Source organism: Mandrillus leucophaeus, unplaced genomic scaffold (assembly GCF_000951045.1).
Source record: "Mandrillus leucophaeus isolate KB7577 unplaced genomic scaffold, Mleu.le_1.0 Scaffold198, whole genome shotgun sequence".
Taxonomy (NCBI): domain Eukaryota; kingdom Metazoa; phylum Chordata; class Mammalia; order Primates; family Cercopithecidae; genus Mandrillus; species Mandrillus leucophaeus.
Window position 1 is genome coordinate 4,412,633 of NW_012102009.1, and position 24,607 is coordinate 4,437,239.

The 24,607-nt window shown below is 37.8% G+C and overlaps 1 pseudogene; it reads right to left on the reverse strand.

The window, feature by feature from the left end:
• Positions 1-3,140: 3,140 nt before the first annotated feature.
• Positions 3,141-24,607, reverse strand: part of LOC105538748 — a 150,431-nt pseudogene continuing 128,964 nt past the window's right edge.

Sequence of the window (24,607 nt, forward strand, 5' to 3'; positions counted from 1 at the left end):
TTTTCCTAAAGCTTTGAGGGGAGCCTTATTGTTGTGCCTTTGTGCTGAATTTACTATTTTTTGGAGGTATAAGCATTCTAGAGTATTAAAGCTTCACTCTAGTGGGAAGCATTTAACACAGATGAGGCTAAATAGAAAAATACACTACATAGGTAACAGTAATAATATAAATTGAGCTGATGTCTTTCTTTTTTAATTGTTGGGGACTCAGTTATAGAATGGGAGGATCACAAAGCTTCTGAAAGGAAGAACCCATCCATGTAGGCCAGAATTCATCAATCTCTCCATCCCAAGATTTCTGTCTTCCCCACAGCATCACAGGATATTGGTTCAGGGCCTGGGGTGGAGGAGATAGCTGACTTGGGCTAGAGAGGGGTAAGCACCTCCCACCAGAGGGTCTGGAGGGCTGAGTGGTGGGCTGAGGGCCACTGGGAAAGGGAAAGCCCCTCGGCTGACACACCTGTGAGTGTTAAACGTGCACAGATGGGAAGCCTGTGCTTGCCTATGGTTTGGACACAGGATTAGAAAGTCACATTCAAAAAGTGCCTCCTAAGAACCCCCTGGAGGAAACAGACTTTAGGTTAAAGCATTCTCTGAAGAGACTCAAAGCAATTTCTTCTCTCGTTGAGAGATAAGATAAATGAGGACCCTCACTTTGGCCTTTCCCCTCCTACTTACAGTTTCTCCAGATGCTTGGAGTCACAAGATCTACTCTAAGCAAATTCTGACTGAGGTACAACAGAGGGGATCCAGGTTTTGTGAGGCCTGAACACAATATGGTTATTGTAAGGATTAAGAGAGACAATATACGTAATCTTTGGCTTGATGCTTTGCACCATGTAAGGACTCAATAAACAATAGTTACCTAAGGGATAGGTCATGAAGCAAGGAGTCCAGTGAGGATATTCCCTCAACAGTGTGGCCAGAGATGAGACAACTTACACTGGCACTGTTGTGTGGCAACAAAGATGGTGACGGAGAAGGTGGAACAGCGCTGGAAGAAATTAAGAGGACAGGAAGAGTAGGGTGTGCTTGATGATTGGATTTAGAGGATGATTTAAGAAGTGGGAAGAGGGAAGTGCCAGCCAAAACACTGAGGAAGAACAAACAGCACCAAGCATGAAGTAGTGATCATTGAATGACTCAATACTACCCAGCATGGACACACCTAGGAAATATTAGCCAAAGAAATGTTATACTTGTCTAAGTGCATAAATGTCAAATGAAGGGGGCAATGTATAAATTTTATTTAAAAAATAAATATTTTTATTCATGGTTATAGTCTCATATGAATTAAAGTACTAAAAAATGGCTTAAGTTACCCAAAAGTGTCATCATAGTGTAATAAAAATAAACTAGAAAAGAATGTTATGATGGCTAGTAAATTATTAGAGACACAGACAAAAGACAGATTTAAATCACCACTTTATATTTTTTTCTGAATAAAAAGAACATTTTTTTCAAATAGAGAATCTCATATGCTTACCTGTTAATAAACAACAACCCAGTTGGGAAAGGATATTTGATTGGAAGTCAGAGTACTAGTCTCAGTTCCCTAACTTACCCTATGACCGCTGGGAAATTACTTACTCAGTTTCATGCTATGTTGAAATTCTAACACTAGTTACGCTGATGCATATAGCAGGCAACAAGGAGTCAAGCGGATAGGTCATCAGGAAGAGAGAAGACACCTGGTATGAAATATACTCATCATTAGCACAGAATAAATCAAGATAGGCAAATAGGCTCTGATTTCCCATGTTATGCTGACAGAGACATTAATAAATCATAGCATCCTTTCCCTCTGAACCCAAATGTACACTTCACAGTTCAATGCTCCAAGTAGCCATTGGCAATCAAGAGTTGACATCACAGAAAAAAATCTATCCATCATCTTGGTTTTTCAGTCAGTATAGGGTAGGTGATGTTTCAGTAATAAATAACTCCAAAATCTGAGTAGCTGGAAACAATAGAGATTCATCTTTTGTTTAGATTACACATCCTTTAACAGCTGGCTGGGAGCTTTGCTCCACATCATGATCACGCTCACTTCAAGGCTCTAGCTAATGGAGTACACTTATCTGGAACATTGCCAATCAGAGAGGCAAAGGAAATGTGTGGAAATAGAAACTAGCTGTGAAGGCCCCACACTTCTGTTCACCTCCCATCCATCAAAAGAAGTCATACAGCACAGCCATACCTAACATCTAGTGGACAGGGAGATACAGTCCCATCATGGGCCTGGAAGGAAAGAGCCTGAACACTAGACCAGCTCTGATGACTGTCACATTTGGGATAGACCCACAGGAATCTGGCCCAGCCGCAAAGCCCAGCTCCAGTGGTACAGGCGGGTCAGTAAGTCCCACACTTATTGGTAGTCTAGTCTATAGTTAGTTCTTATGAGCTTAAAGTCTATTTTAGAGGGACTTCAGAGGGAGGGTAATGTTCAAGAAAACAGGCAATTACAATACAGAAGAACAAAGAGCTACCACAGGGTCATCAGATGCAGTACGAGAACATACAAAGGGCACTGAACCCATGCCAGAGGAATCAGAAAGGGACAATATCTAAGCAAAGACCTAGAGAACTGGTAGTAGTTCGCTGAATGTAACGAGGGGAAGGAAGGAGAAAGAGCAGCTCATCTGCAGGCAACATGACCCAGGAGTGAGAGGGAACACGGCCAGCTGCAGGAACAGCTCAAGGCATGTATGACCAAGACTGCCAGGGAGAGGGAATGGAGGGGAGGGGGACTGAATCACAAAGGGCCTTGGTAGCCATGCAGGGGACTGTGGGGAATCAGGAGGCAGGACCAGTGTTATGCAGAGGAACCCTATAACCAGATTTACATTTTAGACTTACCCAGGGTCACAAAGCAAGAAGCTAGCAGAAATTCTGCTTAAAACTAAGGCTGCACGGGGTTATTTTGTTGAGAACATTTTGTGGCAAAATTTATGGAAGAGACTGCATATGTGGTCACTTGAAAATGAAGGAAACAATGTCTTTTTCAGTTAGATGTATTTAAAAATAGCTTCCAAATATGTCTTATTTTTCCTTGGCCCTATTTGGGAAAATATCTTTAAAAGCAGAACAACATGCCCAGTGCAAAGCATTGACTCCTTCATCAAGAACTAATGAGAGGGTCAAATTAGATCAAGACCCACGTTGACCACAGGCACAAGCCGATAAGATGCTCTGGCCTTCAGACGCAGCAGAGGCATCTGCTGGTGGGACTTGAGAGACAAGCTCCTGTTCTCTGAAGGGCTTCCCCAGAACTGGAGAATGAGGAATTCCATGTGTACTCACATATGCATTCTGCATCTTCATCTGCTGCATGAGCTGAATCCTGAAAAGACCATCTGCCTAGCAGGGAGTGCAGATGGCCAGATCTCACTGAGTCAGCAAACAGAGCCCTTGCAAGGGGTGGGTCCTCAGGTACAGATGGCCTCCAGGGGAGCCTCCCACCTCGGAGGAAAGCTGCTAACATCCCGGAGTTCCTAAGCATGAGAGAGCCAGATAGTCCAAAAAATCTACAGGAAGAGGATTCCGCCTGTGCCATGTCAGAAGTCAGGTCTTCTTGGAAGATCTATGCTGTCTTTCGAAGGCTTTCCCGCAACCCAGAACATCACTAAAGAGAATGAAATTCATTTCAGACTTCCGTTTCCTGAAGTTAATCATACGGTTCCATATAGTGGTTCCCTATCAGTTCTAAGCAATATGCCCTTTGAGGGTCTTTTCAATTCACTTGTGACCTGCTCTTGAAACATTTTGCGTAGCCCTCCAATTGCTAGGCATTTTCACATGAAACTCAGTATAAGACAGAGTTTCAATTCTTTCCTTGTCTCTGTCAGAAGCAGAATGGCAAGGAGAAATGTATACTGGGTTTCTTTTCTTGAATGGCTTTCATTTTCACACTTCACAGCAGTGGCATTCTTTGTGGCAAGGATTATCCAAAAACTGTGAATCCCTTTTCCTGGGGTTTGCCCAATTCCACAAACTATTCAAATTTGAGAACTCTGAATTCTTACTGCATCATTATGTGCACAGAATCGTGCATTTTTAAAAGCTTAGATATATGCATAAGGTTTTTTTAATCTAAGGATTTTGATTTCAAAAGTACACTCTGTTACAAAACTGTAGTCTTCTCTTTGAGAAAAAGATTCATATTACAGTTCATGTACAAAAAAAGCATGCAACAAAAATTATGCTATAATGTAGCATAAAGCGTATTTTCAAAATACAGATATTTACATATTTCTTTCAAAATGAAACTACTCTATACCAACTGGAAGAGATGATCTCATGAGAAATGGCAACATCACTTGTTCATACTAGCTGCAAATTTTACAAGTTCATCCTGGATTTATAGCTACTTCCAAGGCAGTATCACTCTGCAGCATCAAGAGGGCAAACTTAAATTGGAAAAAAAAATGCATTCTTCCTAGGAATCCACTGGGATCCCAGCCAAAACACTTGCAGGTTAACATAAGAATGGGTTTGGACAAAGAAAGAAAGAAGTGTGGTTTCATTTTAAGTTAATTCAATATCAGTGTAGTTGGGCTGAATTTCTGATTAGTTTAAGGTAAATGATCTTTATTTTCTTATTTTGGGAGGACAAGCAGCTGCTTCCCTTCCTTTCCTACATTGAATTATTCATTCTTTCCCTCTTCTGTCCCTACAAAGCATGATAATCCATGCATTTTCTAACTGGCTTAGTAAAAGGTTACTCACTTTCTGCTCAACTCTTTTACTGTTGGTCAAAGAAGAAGCTGTCACTCATGGGATAGAGGGCATTATGTTGAGCAACTAACTGAAATGGCCAAAGTCACCCAAGTCTGCAACTGGCCGACAAGGAACCTCAATATTAAAATTTCTAAAAGCACAGGCAATTCAGAATATGAGCTTTTGAAAGTTAAAAATGCAGTGATACTGTTACTGTCTTGATTGTCTGAATAACCTATTAGAGGTCGCACAGCATCCTCTACTTGGGAGAAAGGCAGAAAGTACTGACTACTAGACTCAGTTGTCTCTTTTGGAGCCAAGGCATGAAGCAGTCTTGATCTACTACAAGATCACAAGTATCCACCTCAACATGTTTTTAAATGTAGGTTTTATTATTATTCAGGTGCGAATAGGCCAACAGTTCAAGAGACAGTTGCCATTGAAAAGATAGTACATTCTTTTCAGAAGGGACTGTTATGGAACATTGTGTCTTACAATATTTTAAGTCAATTGTATATTGTGAATATTTCCTCATGGCATTAGATAATATTTTACCACATATTTTTAATAGTTTCAGAGTATTTAACAAATAAATGTAGGGTATTTGTGACTCAATCTCCTATTGTTGGGTTAAGTTTGGTACTTGCATGATGCTACAATGAACATTCCCGTAGCAATACCTTTGTCTGCTTTTATAATCTCCTAGAATTGCTGAGTTAAGAGTATTAATGTGCTTAACACTTTTGGTACTCATTTGTCGTAGTCCCTTGAGGCTGCTATAACAAAATACCATAGACTAAATGACTTATAAAGAATAAAAATTTGTCCCTCACAGTTCTGGAGTCTGGAAAATCCAAAATTAAGGTGCTGGCAGATTCAGTGTATGGTGAGGGCCCATTTCTTTGTTCATAGACAATGTCTTCTCGCTGTGTCCTCACATGATGAAAAGACAGAATGCTGGTCTCCTTGGACCATTGTAAGAGCACTAATCCCATTCATGAGTGCTTTGCCCTCACAACCTAATCATCTCCCACAGGCCTTACCCAAAACCATCACAGTGGGAATCAGGTTTCAACATACGAATTTTGGAGCGTGGTGACACATGCCTGTAATCCCAGCTACTCCACAGACTGAGATGGGAGAATTGCCTGGGCCTGGGAGTTTGAGTCCAGCCTGGACAATACAGCAAGGGCCCATCTCTAAAAAAGCAAAGTAATAATAATGTAAATAAATAAGATAAAACATATGAAATTTGGGGGGCACACAAATATTCAGTCCATAACGTCATTCGTTTGCTCAACAAATATTTATTGAGATAAATGGTATCCGGGGCACTGTGAACTACTCATACCAGGCCTTTGTCCACATGCAGCTTACACTTGTGGATGAGGCAGACAATTCACAATGAAAAAGTAAATTCACAATGTGATTGCAGAGAGTTATGAGTGCTTCAGAGAAAAGTAAAGTGACAGGGCCTCAATATTTTGCAGAGCATGGTTAGGGTCTGTCTGAGAGCATGACATGTGAGCAGAAACCACTTCTGTGGGTGTTCCAGGCAGAGAGGAAAAACAGGAAGAACTCAAGCTTGGCCCAGTTGAAGACTTGTCAGGCCAAGGTGGTTGGAATGGAATGGGCCAGAGGAGGAATGTGGGGAAGGTCACCAGGAGCCAGACTGCAAGGTTCTAACCACAGTCTGAAGCTCTTTGCACAGCAGAGTGATATGATTGGCATTCCACACTAAAAACACCATTCTGGTTGCTGGGTGGAGAATGGACGATGGAAGTTGATGTTCAGTTAGGTGTGTGTTGCAATAGTTCAGACAAGGATGAAAGCATTTGCTCTGGGGCAAGGAGATAGCGGGGACATTTCTGAATATGTATTTCAAAGCAGAGACCACAGACTTGCAGATGGATCAGGTGCAGAGTATGAGGGAAAGATGGGCAATCGAAGATGCCCTCTAGAAAAGCCGTGGTACTCAGCACCATAGACCCTCCTTCCCCACAATCTCACCAGCACTATCGTTTTCCTCTTGCCAAACTGATAAGAAAAATATTTTTAATTGTTTTCAGTTTCTTGATTATTACTGAGGTTAGGCGTGTTTGGGGTTTATGTGTTTATGTGTGTTTCTTTGATTGTAAAAATAATATTTTTAACTAAAATTGGTTTTTTTTTTGAGACGGAGTTTCGCTCTTATCATCCAGGCTGGAGTGCAATGGCATGATCTTGGCTCACTGCAACCTCTGCCTCCTAGGTTCAAGCGATTCTCCTGCCTCAGCCTCCCAAGTAGCTGGGATTACAGGCGCCTGCCACCACGCCCGGCTAATTTTTGTATTTTTAGTAGAGATGGGGGTTCCACCATGTTGACCAGGCTGGTCTCGAACTCCTGACCTCAGGTGATCCACCTGCCTCCACCTCCCAAAGTGCTGGGATTACAGACATGAGCCACTGCGCCTGGCTCAGCTAAAATTATCTATCTGAGAAACCGTAAAGATGGATGTATGTCTTCCTCAATGGAATGTGAGTTTCACAAAAGCAAAGGACAAAATAACCTTGTTTGTTTTAGTCACTGCTCTATGTCTGGCACCTAAAACAGTGCCTACCACACAGTGATGATAAAAATGCTAACACTTAGAAACCTTAATATGTGCCAGGCACTCTTCTAAGTGCTTCTTATGCAATCACTCCTGTATTACAACCCATTACAGATGAAGAAATTGAGCCACAGAAAGGTTAGTAATTTGCCTAAAGACACACAGCCGGTAGGTGGTGAAGCTGGGGTCTGACTTGAGAGTTCAACTCTTAACTGCTGTGTTCTACTGCCTTTCAATAGTAAATATGAAGAACCATTCGAGTATAAACTAATTTTCCAATCTGTGAAAGGTGAATAGTAGTATCTATTTAATCTTAAGTGTTTGGAAAAGAAGCATGAGAGTAATTCAATAACTAAACAAAACTAAATAACCCAACACACTACAGAAATCCAGGATATAGTAATTAGAAAAGAGAAATTATTTAAAACACATTTGGGAAGAAGTTAAAGAAAGGCTTAGTACATTTGAACTCTAGGATTATGCTTCAAATTCTCATCAATGAACTCTGCCTGTTGTTAAAGACCTAGAGGTGTTAAATGAGACTCTAGAATAAACATTAGTCTTCCACTCCTTCCCTACACTTGAAAAAGCTCAAATCCATCCCATACTCTCTGCTAATTAGTCCTCCCAAAACAGCGCTGAACACATGTCCTCATTGCCTTCTCAACAGCCTCTCCCTACAATGGAACAGAAACTGTTGAAAGAAGCGTGGCATACAAGGGAAACAGCTCACATTAGCTCCAGGGAGTACTGAGTGTGAATCTCAGCTCTCCTAGTGACTAGCAGAGTGACCACAGGAAGACCATTGAGTTGACCATCCTCCGTGTCTCAGTTGTAAAATAGCAATCATAGGCTATTGTCAGGATTGAGTAACATGAGGTGTGTGCAGTGGTTAATTTTATGTGTCCGGGCCACAAGGTACCCAGACATTTAGCTAAACATTATTCTAGGCAATTCTGTGTGGGTGTTTTTGGCTAATGTTAATATCAGAATTGGTCAAAAAGTAAAGCAGATTGTACCCCCGTTTTGTGGGTGGGCCTCATCCAGTCAGTGTAAGGCCTGAATAGAACAAAAAGACTGACCCTCTGAGTGAGAGAGAATTCTTCCTGCCTGATGACCTTCTAACTGGGACACTGGCTTTTTTTAATGACTTCGGACTCAAACTGAACCTTCAACTTCAGTTCCCATTAATTCCTGAGCCTTCAAGACCCATCAGTTCCTGGGTCTTGAGCTTAACAGCCTTTGGACAGGAACTGCACCATCAGCTCTCCTGGTTCTCAACTTTCAGACTCAGACTGGAGATAGACCATTGGCTCCCCCAGGTCTCTAGCTTGCTGATTCAACCTCCAGATCTGAAACTTGCCAGCCTCCATAATTGAGTGAGCCAATTGCATACACACACACATACGTATATGTATTTGTATACGTGTGTGTGTGTAGAGAGAGAGGATAAAGATGATATAGGTATTGATTCTGTTGACTCTGTTTCTTGGGAGAACCCACATTTGAAACAGGATGCTATCTCTCCCCAGTACATGCAGCAGCTACTCAGCAGATGTGCATCACAGCCAGATATTTCTGGATTTCATTTCTGCTCTGCCATTGTTAGGTGTATAATCAGGGCAAGGCAAGTTAAAGTCATCTGTGTATGCTATAATTTCTTTATCTTTAAAACAGAAGCAATACATCATGTTTAGGCTGTTAAGATGATTAAATAAATAAGTTACGTAAATAATCCATAATATGGTAAGCTCTCAGGAAGAAGCTTGGGAATGTTTTGTTCCTTTAATACATCACTTAGTCATTCACATTCAGAGATAAATATTGGCCTTTTTCCATTCAGTAACTTTCATCCCACATGCTTTTCCTATGCATGCCAGTCATAAGTCATACTGTGCTTTGCTTTAGAATGGCACCTTAAATTATATTCTTTGACATAGGCACATTACATAGGTAGTGTTGTATCTCTACGTAGTAATCACTACTTCATTTCCTCCCAGCTTCACTTATACCTGGGGCCTTCGACCATTTGTTTCGCCCCAGCCTCCTTCTCAGTGGTCATCTCCACATGGAGTCCACTTCATTGCCACCATAGCAGCAAGTATTAGAAAAGCACAAACTCTTACCAGTACATCTCTTATTGCCTTAGTGAACTGAATGTTTTCTGGGCCCTGCCGGGAACAAAATCAGGTAGAGTTCGCAGGTCTTAATTGGTCAATGCATTTCTTTTCCTTTTCATTTCTCTTTTCTTTCTTTCTTTTTTTTTTTTTTTCCGAATTTCACTCTGTCACCCAGACTGGAGCGCAGTAGTGCAATCATGGCTTACTGCAGCCTTAACCTCCCAGGCTCAAGCAATCCTCCCACCTCAGCCTCCCAAGTAGCTGGGACTGCAGTGATGTGCCACCATGACCAGCTATTTTTTTTATTTTGTTTTATTTTATTTGTAGAAACAGAGTCTCACTATGTTGCCCAGATTGGTCTCAAACTCCTAGCTCAAATGATCCTCCCACCTCGGCCTCCCAAAGTCCTGTGATTACAGGTGTGAGGCACCATTCCTTGCTGCTGCATTTTTTTTAACAGCTTTACTGAGATATAATTCACATATCAGCAAATGTTTAATAGGTACTTGTTTTAGCAAATGTTATTGAATTAGCAATATGTTATTGCTAATTGAATTAGGAAATGTTATTGAAATTATCTAAAAGAATCAATCCGTATGGCTATAATGGCTTCAAAAGAAAATAAAGCATATAATTTTTTTTTGCCACAATAATGCAGTTGTTTAGTTCCAAAGGGGATAACATCCAGCCTAATTTCTTCAGTTAACCTAGTACTTCTATCCTGTAGGTGCCAGTCTGTAAAATAGTGATTCTCAATCAGAATCACCAGGGATATTTGTTAAGGCACAGATGGTTAGACTCCACCCTGAGAGTTTCTCATTCAGTAGGTCTGAGGCAGGGCTCAGGAATCTGCATTTATAATGAGAACAGATGGATGCATAGAGGAGAACAGCACACACCGAGGCCTTTCAGAGGGTGGAGGGTGGGAGGAGCGGGAAGGATGAAATAATCTGTAAAACAAACCCCCATGACACAAGTTTACCTACGTAATAAACCTGTACTTGTACCCTTGAACTTAAAATAAAAGTTAAGAAAAATTAACGAACAACAAAAAAGAATCTGCATGTCTAACAATTTCTCAGATGAGGCTGATGCAGCAGGTCTAGATAGCACGGCTGAAAAAATTCTCTTGAAAAATATCTCTATATAATGATAGGGCTTTGGCCCTTCCAAAGGGCGCTTGCTGAAATTTGTTACCTGACACAACTTCAGCCTTCTGCAGCGCCTCATCATGTGTCAAGAGAAAGCCTGAACGAATGCAAGTTCGGCAATTCTGGGCTTTGAGTCTTGCCTCCCTCTAGACCTCTTAAGAAGCTGCCCATTTCACTGTCTAGCTCTGAGAATTGAGGCTTTCAGCTGGCATGTCAAGCCTGACCCCTTCCTGGAGCTTTCCGGCAACAGTATCAGAGTTCACATAGTTCAGCCTGCTGCTAGAGGGGAACTGGCTTGCACTGGCTGCCCTGCATGTCTTGATTGTTGTCAGATAGGAAGCACACCCCTGTTTCCATTTAGAATGTGTACTATAGATGCCCTTCTAAATAAACCATGCTCTGCCAATACTCACACTTTCTCTAAGTTCTTTGATTAGTATCAGTAAATTGCAAATCCAGGATCTTTATGGCAGCTGAAGGGATGGGGAGTGTACAGAGTCTAATTGTGAAAGTGGCATGTTGCACCTGTTACATTCCTGGTAGGAGGAACCCAGACTTTGATATGAATACTGAGAAAGTTTAACTTGGAAATATTGCTGAAAAAGAACAACACTGGAATCAAAATATCACTTTCCCACAAGTCACTAACAGTTCCTATGTGTTTAAATTTTCTGCATCCTCAGAAACAAACATATAAAAGAAGGAGCGAAGAGTACTAAAAGTATTTTTAAAATACAGTTTTCTAAGTCAAAAGTAAAAGAACAAAGCTTTAAAAAGAAGCAAGGTCAATGTCTGCTCTGATACAGATCCCAAGGAGTAACACTTAAAGATTTTGTAAATATGTATACATTCTTGGAAGCTCAATACATATAATTAATATTAAGAACAAAAGAATACCAATAAACATGAAAGATATGGAAGATGAAGAACAGAAATCCAAAATGCAAACTATAAAAGTACCTGAAGGGCAAAATTAATAATCAAGGTATAATTTTTTAAGATCCAGAATTTTTTAAAAAATGATTAAAATAACTATAAATTAATTAAAAGACCAATCACTGTCTCGTGTTCAATAAATAAACAGAAACTAACTCTGGAAGTTAGTAACTAGTAAAATGCTTCAACTTTGAGAATAAAGATTTCACCATTTTAAATGAGCCAAAATTAGAATTTCTTCAGGTTGCTTAACTGCTATCCCAAGATAATAGAATTAGAGCTTCAGAATGTTTAAGGAAAAAAGTCCAATTTAAGAATGATATACACAGCCAAGCTGTGAGTTGTAGGAAAGACAAAAATTTTCAAATGGTCTATCTTTTAGAAAGCCTCTGGAACATCTTCTCTGCAGAGACCACATGGGGTGTTAACCAGCTCACCAAACCCTGGGACAGGAGCATAAGAAGGAGTCTTTGGAGGGGAAAGCTGATGTATAAACGCAGCCCGGTATCCAGTAAAGTCAAGTTTCTCTTTTTTCTTTTAAAAATAAGCAAATGTTGGTAGAAAAAGATAGTTGATATTAACAGAATAAGAGCAAATTGGAAAAAAAAAAGCAGATTGATATTGCTGAAATATTTAACTAATGGAAGTAATAATTTAAATAAAAGTAGGACAAAATAAATAAAAAATAATGAAGGGATAAGTGCTTCAGATTAAGAAAATAATGAATAGAAGAAAGGGGGAGCCACAAAGCACAAAAATGTCTTATCCTCCATAGACAAGATACCACAGTAATTATGTTTAAATGTACAGATGTAAAGTAATATTAGAGTAGAAAACGTGCCAGAAGTGATTGTGGCTAATTTTTTTTTTTTTTTTTTTTTGAGATGGAGTCTTTCTTTGTCACCAGGCTGCAGGCTGGAGTGCAGTGACACGATCTCACCTCACTGCAACCTCCACCTCCTGGGTTCAAGTGACTCCCCTGCCTCAGCCTTCCAAGTAGCTGGGACTAGAGGCGAGCGCCACCACGCCCAGTTAATTTTTTGTATTTTAGTAGAGGTGGGGTTTCACCATGTTGGCCAGGATGGTCTCGATCCATTGTGGCTAATTTTATAGTAATAAATTAATGACTACTCCAATTAAGGATGCTACGGGGTGTTTAAAATTATTCATAAGTAATGGTAAGTGTAGGACATTAAACTTTCAAATTATTCTAATCTGAAAAAGAAAACATTACAGTCCATTAAAAATCATAATATAAATGAAAAAACATAGAAGTTCAACTTTAAAAAATATAAAATAAGAAGATAGAGAATTAGCAAAATAAAGAACATAAAATTATGTAGAAAGCTCATCAAGATATCCTATTTAATTATTTAAATCCATGAATGAACTTAGAGATGCACATAAAGCACAGAGAGTCAATAGTCTAAAATGTAATGTGGGCAAATATTATTAATGAGCTTTTGCATATAAGAGAAGGAGATCCTTATGTTGTGAGGGCAGATGTAAGTTATTTATAAAAACATAACACTTTCTGGAAAAAAAAGATTTGAATGCACCTTAAAATCAATAATAAAAAAAACAGACAGCAAAAAAATGTTAAAAATGGAAGAATAAACAAAAAGTCATATTGTATTTGGATATTTTTATTTTTATAAATATACAAAAATCTCTAAATTTTAATTAATATTTAAACTGAAATATAATTAGCAAACATTTAAAAGAACAAACATCATACCAACTACTTATTTCAGAAATAGAATTATGATTTAATATTTTAAGATCTAATAAAAATATCCACATAAAAAAATCTATACAATCAAATTTATTTGTTCAGCAGATGCTGTAATTAATTCATTTTATTCTCAATGGTGTACTAATTAAATTCAAAAGCAAAACAAAGAAGCCTACCACTATCCTTTTTATTTTAAAATGTATTAGAGATTTTTTTTTTTTTCTTGAGACGGAATTTCACTCTTGTTGCCCAGGCTGGAGTGCAGTGGTATGATCTCGGCTTACCACAGCCTCCGCCTCCCGGGTTCAAGCGATTCTCCTGCCTTAGCCTCCCAAGTAGCTGGGACTACAGGCACCTGCCACCAGGCCTGGCTAATTTTCTGTATTTTTAGTAGAGAGGAGTTTCACGAGGTTTAACTACGTTGGCCAGGCTGCTCGTCTCAAACTCCTGACCTTGTGATCTGCCCACCTTGGCCTCCCAAAGTGCTGGGATTACAGGTGTGAGCCACCGTGCCCAACTAGAGATTTTTAATAATGCAAAATTTTAGGACAAATAAGAAAAATATGTATTAGAAAGAGACAAATTAATAACTAAAGATGACATGATTTTGTATACCTGACAAAAAATCCAAAAGAATCACGTGAAAACCACCTAAAGTCATGAAAGAATTTATGTAGAACAGTGAAAGTTCAGGATAAATTCTGAAAAATCAGTAGCACTTCTTTGTGCTGGCAATAACTATTTAAATTATATATCATTTCTAAAAAAAGTCAGATTCAGATTTCATTTACAATAGGAATGAAACAATAAAACAAGTAAATTTAATGAAAGAAATTTCGAAAGTGTATTTTGAAAGCGTAAATATTACTGTAGTTTTAAAATTTTAAATATATAAAGAAATTTAACATCTAGGTTCACAGTATTCTTAAAAATTAGAAAACTTAACTTTTCCACCCATATTATTTTTCAGTTGAACGCAGTATCAATATAGTTATGGAATTTAGAAAACACTGATAGTTCACAAGGAAAAATCTACATGTGAGGATGACAAAAAAAATCTGAAAAAATGCACAATAGGGATATTTCCCTCTATTAGTTACTAAAACTTATAAATAAATAATAATTCAAACAGAGGGGTGTTTAAGGAAAACAAAAACTATTCAATGAAACAAGTGTCCAGAAATAGACCCTGTTATCTATAAAAATTCAATAGTTGATAAATTAAGCTTTCTAAAATAATCATAAAATAATTTTTAATAAATAATTTAAAATTCAGATACATATATATATATACATTTTAGAGGGAAATACATTAGCAATATGTCTTACAGCATATACCAGAATAAATTGCAAATGGAATTAAAGAGCTAAATAGAAAATGATGAACTGAGTCCATACAAAAGTGTTAACAGAGCTCACTGCCGCCACCACCACCACCACAACCAGGATAACGAGACTTAAAAGTTATAGACAAGATAAATATTTATATAACAAAATGTGCTAGATGGTAAAAATGGCCAGAACTTTTTGCAGTTCTTCTCATCAACAAGTGGAATCTATTTCTCCACTATTTGAATCTGAACTTACTTTGAAACTTGCTTTGATCAATAGAATGCCGTGAAAGTCATATTGTGCAAGTTCTAAGCTTGGGCCTCATGATGCCTTAAATGCATACTTCTGCTTTTTCTCCTGGAACCTCTGTTCCTGTTGCCATGTAAGCAAGTACAACTTGGCCTGCTGGATGGTAGGACATCACGTAGGGCAGAGACAAGCCATTGCAGCTGAACCATCTCAGACCAGACAACCCCCAGCTAACCAAGCAGCTGCCAGCAAATGTTTGAGTGAGTTTAGTCAGCCATAATTGGCCCAGTCACCCAGCTAAGCCAGCCCAAACTGCTGACCCATGAACTAAGTAAGTGTTAAGGCTCTAAGCTACTAAGTGTTGAGCTGTTCTATTACACAACAATTAATAACATATTCTGAGTGCTCAAATATAAGAGAGAAAACTATCAGTGCAATATCCTTGAGAAACAGATGGGATTTACTATACAGAGAAAAGATCGCTCAGAATATGTGCAAGAATTCTCAGAAGAGGATTATATCAAATGATGAGAGGAGCATGATAGTTCATATCCGAGGAGAAAGCTGAGATTAGGAAGAAGCATGGGGCAAATGAGTATTGAATTCATTGGGATACAGGCATGACTATAGCAAGGCTAAATGACCTCTGCATATTTTCCCCCAATCCCAGAAGCTAGTTAGTAGTAAAAAGAATGAATGTCTCCTGTGATAGTAGCCATGTTTAGGGCAGAGGGATTGAGCAATACCTCACATGGCTAGTTTTGCCTGAAAGTAACAGAGGTTATCCAAGACGAAAAGAGATGCAAAGTATGCTCTCTGACTATAATAGAATTAAATGAGAAATCAATAACAGAAAGATAGCTGGAAGATACCAAAATAATTGAAGATGAAACAACACACTTCTCTATAACACAGGGGCCAAACAGCAAGTCCTAAGAGGAATTTGAGAATATTCGGAACCAAATAAAAATAAAAATGCTAATCATAAAAATTTGGTGGATGCAAAAAAAAAAAAGCAATGTTTAAAGTGAAATTTGTAGCACTGAATGCATATATTATAAAAGAATAAAGATCTAGAATCAATAATCTAAATGTCCATCTTATGAAACTAGAACAGGAAAAGCAAACCAAATCCAAAGTAAACAGATGAAAAGAAATAAAAATCACAGCGGAAAGCAATGGAATTTAAAATAGGAGATCAGTAGAGAAAATCAATGAAACCAAAAGCTGATTCTTTGAAAGAATCAATAAAATTGATAAATCTCTAACCAGTCTAAGAGAAAAAGAGAAAACATTAATTAATAATATAAGAAATAGAAAAGATCCTCATTACTGATCTTATGGACATTGAAAAGACAGTAAAGGAATATTATGAATAACTGTACGCCCCAAATTTGATAACTTAGTTGAAATTGGTCAATTTCTTAAAACACAATCTACCAAAACTCAGACAAGGACAAATAGACAATCTGGATAGATAAACCAGATATCTACATATCTATATCTACATACATATACATATAGGAAGAGTTTTTAAAACATTTACAACCATTGACCCAGTAATTCTTCTTTGGAAAATTAATATTTTAGGAAGAAATTCAATATAATATAATATACTGTAATATAATATGAACTTATGTGGTCACTTGTATGTCCAGACAAGATGCAGCAACAAGGAATAGATTTCTTCTATCTTAAGTGAGCATACAAAATATATGAAAAACAATTTTCATACATAGGACCACAGCCAGTGCAGTAATTCTGGGAAAAAAAAAAAAAAGTATGCCTTACAATTATATCAACTTACAGTCCAGAGGCAGTCTCCAGGACACAGTACCGAAATGGGTACTCTGAACAGAGCTCAATGTTTTTGCTAAGCTGGCCAGACAAAGATTGACTTTTGGGAGGCCAAGGCAGTTAGAATTTGTAGGACAGAATGCTGGAGAATTGAGAGATTTTTCAAAGAGAGAGCATTCCAAAGATATAAAAGCAGGTCCACTTGAGTCTTTGACTCACATGGTCTGTCTTTGTGTGAGGGAAAATTAAATGAAGCAAGAAAATATAATCTGTAACCAGGAAAAAATCTCAATCATAGAAACATACAAAGAAATTAAAGACATGATGGAATTAACCGATGAGGGCCTCAAAACAGAGTACATTGTTAAATGACCATAATAAAAAATAATGGAATATATAAAAAAGAGTTTCTAGAGATAAAAATTAAAATATCTGGAACTAAAAATACATTGAATAAAAAACACTACAGAAGAAGAATTCAATGTGCTTGAATACATAGTAATAGAAATTATTTTTTAAATGTAAAGAGAGAAATAAACAATGAAAAAGTAAACAGAACACCAATATCCTTGGGGATGTTATCAAGTTATCTAAGACACACATAATTGAAGCCCAAAAGGGGAAAGAAACAGAAATATTTTTAAAGAACAGCTAAAACTATTCCAAACTTGATTAAAATTATAGTCTCACAGATCTAAGAAGCTGAAGAAAAATCCAAGCAAAAGAAACAAAGAAACCACACCAAAGCACATTATAATCAAATTATTAAAAGTAAATTAAGGAGAATATCTTAAAAGCAGCTAGTAGAAAAGAAGACACAAAGATAAGAATGACAGACAACTTCTTATCAGAAACTATGCAAAATGGAAAACTATTAAAATGATTAACATCTTTAGATGTTAATATGGACTCTAAAAATGATTAACATCTTTAGGGTCCAGAAAGAAAAAATAGTCAGCCTAGAATTCTTTATTCAGTGAAAATATCTTTCAAAAGTGAAGACAAACTAAAAATTTCTCAGACAAGAAACAGCAAAGAGAATTAATCACTATCAGATCTAAACTACAAAAAATATCAAAGGAAATTCTTCAGGCAAAAACAAAAGGAAAATAATACCAGAAGGAAATGTAGAACTATACAAAGAAATGAGTAATTGAATACTAACAAAATATTAATATATGGGTACATATAAAACAATTTTTCTCATTTTTCATCTTCTTAATTGACTGTTACTATACTACTAAAGAAAACAATCACATACTCAAAGTGTAGCTAACAAGCAAATATTAGATATAACATAAAAGCTTAAAACAAGCTTAATCTAAAGGAGGTAGGAAAAGAGGGGGAAGACAACAAAGAACAAAAGGATAAACAGAAAAGAAAAAGCAGGGTGGTAGATTTAAACCTAAGCAATCAATGATTATCTTAAACAAATTAAGTCTAATTGACCCATTAAAAAACCATAGACTGTTAGATTGGATTAAAAAGCAAGAACATTTTAAATTTTAAAACACAGGTCAAAAGTGAAAAGATGTGTGGTCTATTTGGGGTTAATTTTTGTGTATGGTGTGAGGTAAAGGTATGTGGTTTGTTTGCTTGTTTCTTGCATGTGGATATCCAACATTGTTGAAAACACTATCTATTACACCATTTAAAGACTTTGGAAACTTCGTTGAAAGAAATCAATTGATCATAAAGTTAAGAGTTTATTTTTGGACTCTGTTCCGTTCCATTGACTTACATGTTTTTGCTAGGGCCAATGTTGTACTTTGCTGTGGCTTTCTAGCTGGTTTTGGAGTTGGGTAGCATAAGTCCTCCACCTCTGTTCTTTCCAAAATTGTTTAGCTAATCTGGGTCCCTTGCATTCTCATGTAAATTTTTGGATCACTTTGTCAGCTTCTTCAAAGGAATCTGCTAAGATTTTAATAAGGATTGTGCTAAATACGTAAATCAATTTGAGGAAAATTGCTATCTTTGCAGTATCAAGGCTTCCAATTCATGAACATGAAATGTCTCTCCATTTATTTAAATCTTCATTGTTTTCTCAGCAATATTTTGTAGTTTTCAATTACAAGTCATGTACTTCTTTTATTAAAGTTATTTCTAAGTATTTTATTATCTTTGATTATACAATGAATGAAATCATATTCTTAAATTCATTCTCAGATTGTTCATTTCTCACATATAAAAACACAATTGAATTTTGTTTCTTAAACCAGCAATCTTTCTGTATTTGGTTATTAGTTTTATTAGTTATATTGGGGGCTTTTGTTGTTGCTGCTGCTGTTATTGTTGTCAACTACATTCAAAACCATGTCATCTGCAAATAGTTTTATTGTTTTTAAAAAAAACTGGAGGAAAAGATATCATGCAAACACAAAGCTAGAGTGACTATATTGATATCAGACAAAGTAGACTTTAAGACAAAAAAACTTACAACGGAAAAGATGGATATTTTATAATGATAAAAACAAGACTATACGGTAACATTAAATAAGTATACCTAATTATAGAACTTCAAAATTTATTAACTAAAATCTAATAGAATTGAAAGTAGAAGTAGACAAGTCCTTAATTGTAACTGGAAATTTAAACAATTTTCTCCCAGTAATTGATAAAACAGGTAGACAGAAAATCAGTAAGGATGTATAAGATGTAAACATTGTTATCAAACAACTCAACCTAATTGATATTTATAGAACATTGCATCCAATAACAGCCTAAAACACATTTTTGAGTGTGCAGCAAATATTAACTTAAATAGATCATATTCTATACTACAAAGCAAATATCAATGAAGTTAAAATACTTGAAATTATAAAATGCATATTCTCTGACCACAGAGAAATAAAACAAGAAATCAATAACAGAAAGGTATATGAAAAATCCCCAAATACTTGGATCTTAATAACACACTAAAAAATAATTGATGGGTTAAAGAAGAAAGCACAAGATAAATTATTTTGAAATGAGTCAAAATGAAAACACATCAAAATTTGCAGGATAAAGTAAAACAGTCCTTGGAAGGGAAATTTATAATATTTAGTGCTTATCTTAGAAAAGAAAAATCTCAAATTAATGATGTAAACTTCTACCTTATGAAAGTAGAAGAAAAGCCAGTGAAATCTAAAATAAGCTAAATAAAGATAAGAACAGAAATTAATGAAACAGAAAACAGAAAAACAATAAAGAAATATTAATGTAACCAAAAGCTGCCTCTTTGAAAAGACTAACAATTGATAAGCCTCTAGACAGATAGACCGGAAAAAGAGGGACTCATAGATATCATCCAGATATTTAAGGATAATAAAGAAATATTGTGAACTTTATGCCAATTAACTCAAAAATTGGGCAAAACAGACAGATTTCTTGAATGACACTGATTACCAAAACTGACACAAAAAGAAATAAAAAATCCGAAGAGTCTTCTATCATTTAATTAATTGGATTTGTTATTTAAAAGCCTTTCCAGAATGATACGTTCAAGCCCAAATAGCTTAACTGGTAAATTCTACCACACATTTGGAACTAGTAATATCAGTTACATTAATTCTTTCAGAGAATAGAAAAGGAAAGAATATTCTCCAACTCCTTTTATGAGGCCAGCAATAAAAACATTGCAATGAAAGAAAATTATATACCAACATCCCTCATGAAAATAAACACAAAATTACTCAATAGGAATGGGAGTCAGTGTGTCACTTAGGCTGAAACAACAGGATGCTGCCCTCCAGGACTTTGATTCTGACAAGAGTTGACATAATAAAGCAGGGATAATCAGAAGATATTCGTCCAACTACAGAGGATTGACAGAGGCAACAAATGCCCAACCACAATGCTGGTGAGTACTCCCCAGTTAGACTCTTCCTGGAAGAAGGCATTGGTTGCTCTTTGTGGCCACGTTTCTCTTGATCCTTGCCCATTGTCTAGTTTAGCGTTTTAACTTTTGATCAATTTTGTGGACTCTCCAAAGGCCTTTCCATAAATGCCTTCTGCTAAATTTAGCAACTAAAAACCTGAACAGTAAATCAAGTTCTGCTAAAACTTTTACAACTAAGAACCTGAACTACTATAGAAATTGGTAGCAAAGAGTGACTTACACAGGCCCCCACAGAAATGGAGGGACTTTAGGATTGGAAAACTGATCTCATTGGGATGAAGGCTGTGAAAATTTAATTAGTATGCTGGGATAATAATCTAGAATAACAGTTCATTAAATTATCACCTATGGTCATCAGAAAAGAAGAGTTCATGCAATCTAAGGCACTGTTCAAAAAATATTTTCAGGGCTCCCCCTCTCCAATTTCTCAGCCTGATTCCCTCTGCATTGGCCTTATTATTAGAATCTGTCCACGTATATTTACAGATAGCTATAATCAACTGTAGATTTACAGGCTTTGAAGTCACAATATCTGAAAGAAAGAGACCTCTCTTCTCTCTCACTACAAACATTTATGCAAATCTTTGTTAAAAAGACTCCAGTCATGTGTGGAATCTATGGCCACCTGGGGATCATCATGGTGTCCGTAGATATAGGATGCACTTACTGGCCAGCCCGTATCATGTGTCCACTCCTGTGGCAGAGGAGACAGAGTCTTTTGATTGGCAGCTCCACCTTATTCACATGGAGTGGAGGAGAAATGTTCCCAAAATGAAAGGATGTTGGACAAACAAAAAGCAATCATTGACCGCTACCGAGAGAAAAGGCAAAGATGAAGAAAAGACACTTAGTGACCTATGGATGACAGTCCCCTTTGAGAAAGTTGGAGGGGATGCACTCAAGAGTCCAGGTGGAGGGACTGACTTCAGATCAGAAGGGGATGTGTCCTTTCTCTACTGTGTATATGTACTAAGCTGCCTCAAATCCTTAACTAACTAAATTTAATAGTATCTATGACATAATTGACAGTGCAGGGTCATTGTGTCCTTGAAAATAAACCAGTTTAAGCAACAGGCACTTTAGCTATTGCTGATCAACCCTTGCTGATCAACCATTAATATGACAATATTTACATTACTAATAAAATTTCTGTTATGTTAAAATGTGAACCATAGGATACCCATTTGGCATATTTGCTTATTATTTTTAGTAGTCCTATGTGCTAGATTATAAAAAAAATGAAATGTATATGTTGATCATAGAGGTCAAATGTATAATGGTTAAGAGTGCAGATTTGGAAACAAGCAGAACTGAGTTTGAATCCTGGCTACACCACTTGTCACTTATGTGACCCTAGGAAAGTTACTTAATGTTGAAGTCATGTAAAATGTTCTGCAGAAGTCCTAGAACACATTAAGTTCTTAATAATATGTGTTATCTATGGTTATTTATCATGCTTCTAAAACATTAAAGCCCATTCATTTAATGTATCACCCTCAACTTCTCATCATTCAGATTCTTTTCTAATTCAGTCAGAATTAGTGAGGTTAGACTGTACATAGATAAAATAATGTATAAATATTGAAATACAGGGTCACATAAGCACCTGATCGTTGTGCTTTTTATCTTTTTTTTTTTTTTTTAAAGAAAAAAATCCTCTAGATTTTCCTCACCCAGAAATCCTTCCCAGACAGCTCCTTTAAGAACTGTAGCTCTTTCAGGATTCTTCACTATACTGAAAGAATTTAACCTTATTTACGTTGTCCAGTCAAAAACTTGGTAGTTCACTTTTAAGAGCATGTTTTCTAAACATCTCTGGTAAATGGAAATTTTGACTTTATGCCCAGGACACCCTGAGAGCTACTCCTACAGAAAAAAAGCTAATAGGATAATAAATCCCAAGTCCTTTTTTAATGTTTTTTTTCTCTCTGAACAAGAGTTGTTTTAGTTAAACTTGCATTCACTTTTCTCTGAACGCTGCCCCCGCTCTCCTCGGACCATTGTGTTTAGTACAGGACTTTTGACTCAGCCATCATTACTCACACTTTACTGATTTTACTTTAAACACTGTTGGCTAAAACGACAATTTATCAAGACTGTTTTGCCTAGCAGTTGGGGATAATTTATTTTCCTGTTGAAGGGTTTGATATTTATTAGCGCGGCAGCGGGCCGGTCAGCAGAGATCCACACTCCAGGGGACAGGCTCTGAGACCAGCTTCATGGCCTCTGCTCCGCCCTCTCCAGCTCCCAAGCTCCTAAGGCAATTCCAGGCTGGTGCCTGAGGATGCTGAGGGGAGAGACAAGTGTGAGGCTCTTTCTCTTGGGAAAAGGAAGCTCAGGGTGTTCTGCTTCCCTCCCCTGGGAAGCTGGACCCACAGCTGCGAAGGTGAAGATGCGTAGCCAGCAATCGCAGGGGGAGAGGTGAGCCCCCAAACCCTCTCCTCATCGGTAGAGTCTCCGAGATCCCTGGTGTGCAGATGAGGACTCATCACAGAAATATGTGTATCTGTACAGAGAACTCGCCCAACTTCAGAAGCCAAACAGCATCTGGTTACAAGAGATTACTCAGGTAAGTTGGGGGCTGTCTGAGAAGTGGAGAATCCCAGACCTCTAATGCCAACGGGAAATGCCGCATCTTTGCAGTGCAATCAGAGTGCCTGGCAAGGGTAGGCGTTTAGTAATGATTTACTGTTGAGGCAAATGAATAACTGAAAGAAAGGAATTTGGGTTTACTGTGTGCCTGGCACTGTGCTAGATTTACATACATCATTTTTATTTCATCCTTGCGATAATCCCAAGGATGAGTATCGGTTTCCAGTGGGCTCTGGGAAGTTCTGTAAATTGCCTATATTTGATAGCGAGTAAGTGGGAGAACCTGGGAACAAACCCAGATCTATCTGAAACCATGCCCTTCTGATGCTTCATACCATTTCCCTACCAAAGGCAGGCCGCAGAAAGCTGGCCTGGACATACCAGTGTGGTGCCTGGAGTTCCCTCCACTGGAGTCACTCCTTGAATTAGGGCATTATCTGTAACAGAAATATGTTATCTAAATAATTCATTAACACTCAGGCCACATTAGCAGGAAGGAATTTTAAGTTTTTTGCTTTTCCAGAATAGAAGGAATGGGACATGGCACAGCTAAATTTTGATGCTTCAAGTTCACACACTTGTGGGGTTGAGAGTGTAAGGAGGAACCGACTTAGAAAATGCGTGTGTGTGGTTCTACCACACACAAGAGTGAGAGCATATGAAAACACACACCTGCAGGAGGACGAAGGGAAGGAGAAGGTCAATGAGCTTTCATGCCCCCATCACAGCCGATGCACCAAGCTTCAGGTGTTGGGACATCCGAGGTCTTAGAAGTTTCCAAACATTTGTAGTGGGCCTACTATGTGCTAGGCACTGTACTGAAACTAAGGTTATAAAACCAGATCAGATAGAGTCCCCATGCCTTATGAGTTTATAATATTTGTCCCTGAGAAGCTGGGGAAATCCGTAGCTTGTCAGAGGAAGGAAAAACTCATGGAAGCAACTTGGGGAAAAAAAGAGGAAGCAGGTTAGGAAAGGAGGTGCGGGGAACTGAAGATGGAATTCAGCTCCTCCCAGGCCTCTGTGGAGGCACCACAGCAGTGGCACCTGCCCAGGCAAAGGTAAAGCCTACCCACTTCAGAGCAGCTTTGTCTTTAGAAAGGAGGCCTCCAGGCTCAGCCAGTCCTCAGAACCTACTGGCTGGTAGAACCTTCTTATTCCCTAGGAGCTCACTTGAGGGGATGAAGGATAGGTGAGGGAAAGGGATTGCACTCCCCTTCTTCCCAGCACAGAGGAATTTGACGTTGGCACTAACCCAGAGGGAACTGCCCCTTTGTCTATCAACTCTACTTTCTCCTTTGCTATCCCTACAGAGTAGCCCTCCCTGTGTACTCTTCACTCCCCCACCGCAGTCCTCAGCCTGGACTGTGTAACACTGCCATAAAGAAATGACGTGGGGAACATGCCTCCACTGTAGAGTGAACTGCTCAGAAAACAAATTCACCGAGGGATTAAATTCCACTTTGAGAACTTCAGGGGAGGCTTATTTAGGACTTGCAGTGATG